This window comes from Phalaenopsis equestris, unplaced genomic scaffold (genome assembly GCF_001263595.1).
Source record: "Phalaenopsis equestris unplaced genomic scaffold, ASM126359v1 Scaffold000738, whole genome shotgun sequence".
Classification (NCBI taxonomy): domain Eukaryota; kingdom Viridiplantae; phylum Streptophyta; class Magnoliopsida; order Asparagales; family Orchidaceae; genus Phalaenopsis; species Phalaenopsis equestris.
In genome coordinates, this window is record NW_018165178.1 from 66,127 (window position 1) to 69,761 (window position 3,635).

Genomic DNA, 3,635 nt, shown 5'->3' on the forward strand with positions numbered 1-3,635 from the left:
GGGCGACGGCGACGCCGACGAAGAGGCAGAAGGCAGCCAAGATGGGGAAAAGCTGGAGCTTGGCCATGGCGAAGTGCTTCCTTTGCCTCTCCTGAATTGTTAAAGGGAGCTGGTGATGGAGAGGGCTTCTGAACGAGGATGTGTTACTTTGTTTATATTGGGAGGGGAAAGCTTCTATTTTTAGATATTTTGTACAGAGCATGCGGTTTCAAAGGCAGGGAGGGGAGCTAACTTGCTAGTTTTTGAATGGAACGGAGGCCGCGTCGCGCTTTCTGTGTACGCCTGTCCGCAATTTTTACGGGTTTTGTTTGAAATAGGGAAAATGGGCCGTTGGGTTCAAAACTCTCTGGTTTATATATTTAGTACCCAAACTTCGCTATTTACTCACAAAACACGTAAAATTTTCAGTTAAATTCATAAAAAATGATATTTTTTTAACTCTTTATGTTAATCATTCGGTCTGCTATTTGTGCTCGCCGATGCTCTCACAGACTGCGAAGCCGCCTCGGTGCTGCTCTTCTTCTTCTCTCGTCCTCCCTCCTTCCCCTTCTTGTTTCCTTATTGTCTCTCCTTGTGCTTCTCTATCTAGCCGCTTCCTTTTTTTTCTTACCATATTTGATTCTCTCTCCTCTTCATTAGGGCTGTCAAAAAAGCTCGTTGTTCGCGAACAGTTCGTGTTCGGTTCGTCAATGAGTTCGTGTTCAATTCGTTCGATAAGTAAACGAGACAAACACGAACAAATTTTTTTCGTTCGGTTAGTTAAACGAACCAAACACGAACAGTGATGCGTTCGTTCGTGTTCGATTCGTTATTGTTTGAAATATAAAATAATATAAAATAATTATGTATAAAAAATTTATTATATTTTAAAACATTAAATTTTATAAATTATAACATATAATAAAATAATAATAATAATATATTAATATACTGTAGGCAAGAGAGATAGGGCTAGAGAGAGATAAAAAGTGGAGTGAGAGAAAGAGAGATAGAGAAGGAGAGTGTAGTGACGGTTCGTTAAGAAACGAACACGAGCTTATTTCAAACAAACTAAATTTTAAACGAACCGAACACGAACACAAGCTTTGTTCGTTCGTGTTCGGTTCGTTTACACCCCTACTCTTCATTTTGTTCTTCCAGCCAGACTCACGATGTGGTGCGACCTACACCGTTTTCAAACATCCGGATGACTTACATAATATTTTGTTTCTTTTCTTAAATTTTATGTGAGATACGTTAATATTTTTTTGATTGGAGATAATATTACATCATGACTCCTAATGTAGATTGCATTAGGAGTTCAATGGTAGAGCGTCACGTGTCAAGTAGGCCCCACTGCAATACATTGACATTGACCAGTTTTAAAAACGGCGGAGCTCACTTGACACGTGGCACTCACATTAGACTCTAAATACACCCAAAGTGGCAAGAAGACTTAATTAAGATTTTGTTTATTAATTACTCAAAGAAAACATAAAGCTCAAAATTCTAATAGTAAGCCTTTTTCAATGAACATATCTCACATTTGCCAAAAAAAAAAAAAGAAAAAAATGGCAAGAAGATGAAATTAAGATTTTGTTAATTAATTACAACCGATATCTGCTATCAATCGTAATCAAATTAGTAATCAATTGCGATTAAGATATTCTATTCTAATTTTTTTTTCCAAGAACACATAAAGCCCGTTCCCAATATTCTGTAACACAAATCAATATCTCAAAAATGTTGTTATTGTTGTTGTTGTTGATTTATAAAACATCGATGTAAGAAATTTAGGTTTGAATTTGCCTTTCTAATTTTTTAATTATACATCAAATCAGGTAAGCTGAAGAATCTTTTTAATTTTCATTAAACTATAACATTCATAACATTTAGATAAATTTGATTATAAAAATCACTTTTTTATAATAAAATATTTTGAAATAACCAAAAAGGTTTTATCAAATGTAAATATTAGAGCGATCTATAAAGTAAACTTATAAAAGAAATTATCTCAGGCATAGCTAAAGTCAGAAAGTATTGCTTTCTCAGTACTCCTACATGTTCAAAACCAAGTATTTAAAACCTTCACCTGTGGATAAGATAGTGGGCCGGTGATTGGGCATTTCATCTGGCATAAAAGGTCACATGTTCGAAGTAAGCTCATCTCAAAAAAAAAATAAAAATAAATAAATAAATAAAATACTAGCCATTTAAATTTTAAACTTTCTTTAATGTTAGTGTGACGATCAAATCTTTTATACTTGGCTTCATTTGAATCCAATACATATCAACCACCTAAACTTCAATTTTTATCTACAAACCACTGAAGTTATGCTAAAAACATATGAATCTGGTGGTCTCATAAAGATTGAAGTTTGGTTGGTTTATATGTTAATACTTAAGACTTGTGTGGTTAATATATTGTAAATGGCCCTTAATTATAACAAACAATAAAAAGTAAATTCAAAGTATAAAATAAGTGGTCTTAAAGTTGCTATATCCTATAAAATTTGAGAAGGTACTGGTTGGGTGAGTTTACTTTATTACTGTTACGAGAAAATTTAACACAGATAAATAGATTGTAGCTCATAACATATGACCTGACCCAATCCAATATGATTTTACTATTTACTTAAAGAGTAATGATTTGCTCTCCCTTATCGCAAGAAAAGGTTGGAAGTAATGCAATATAATGCATTGGTTTTTTGTGTCAATCGGTGATGAATGACGATCATTGATGGACGAAAACATTGCTAGATAACGGACAGTAACAAATAATGGATATATTTGTTGCTCAGTGGTGAAAGACAATCGAGGGCGGGAAATGAAATAGATCTATGATGAACAAGAAAGAAAACCAATAACACAACTAATCTTTGAAAAGTTTTGCTTTACTAGTTTTGAAAGATAACTGTAACAGAGTGATTACTCGTTTATGCAATCTTTTCTTAATGAATTAATTATCATAGGATGTTTAAAATTAAACGTGACATGAATGGGGATCCAAAGCATTGTTCTTTTTTTAGTTTTCTTCTTTCTTATACTTATCTAATAAGTTCTAGACTTTTCTAATTTTTACTATGCTTTATAATCTATTTAAGACTATTTATATGTTTAATATGTAATTCACTATAATAATCTTAAAAGATTGTCGCATTAGAGCTCCCAACTTAGAATTCTAAGAAGTACTATAGAATTTGTATATGATGGTTGGTTTGAATCCTCAAAATCATTTTAGATTTCTTGTTTCTTGGAAAGTAGAGCCCTATAAAGGCCACTTGACATCGTATACATGCAAAAATTCAAATTCTCACTCTTTGAATGTTAATCAAAGATATACAACACACAATGCATGCAACATACACATTTGACTTTATTGGTGCACACCTACTGTTTTAGATTCTAAAAGCAAGATCATTGTATTTTGAGAGACTTTTCTTGCCCACCACTCCTCATTAGCTTTCTTCAGCTTTCTAATTCTTTACAATGAAATGAAGCCTTTCGCTTGCACTATTTTATTTTTTGAATGACTGAGGTCTCATTGTTCTTCTTAGTCTTTATAGATCTTCAAAATCATAATTTCATCTGCAATTTATTTTATTTTATGTGTTAGAGTTATTAAAATTATTCATTATTATCTGAACATCAAGATA

General features: G+C 32.6%; 1 protein-coding gene across 1 annotated transcript in view; it reads right to left on the reverse strand.

Moving 5' to 3' along the window:
* Window positions 1–3,635, reverse strand: part of LOC110030547 (pollen-specific protein C13-like) — an 8,990-nt gene that overhangs the window by 1,492 nt on the left and 3,863 nt on the right. The window lies entirely within an intron of this gene.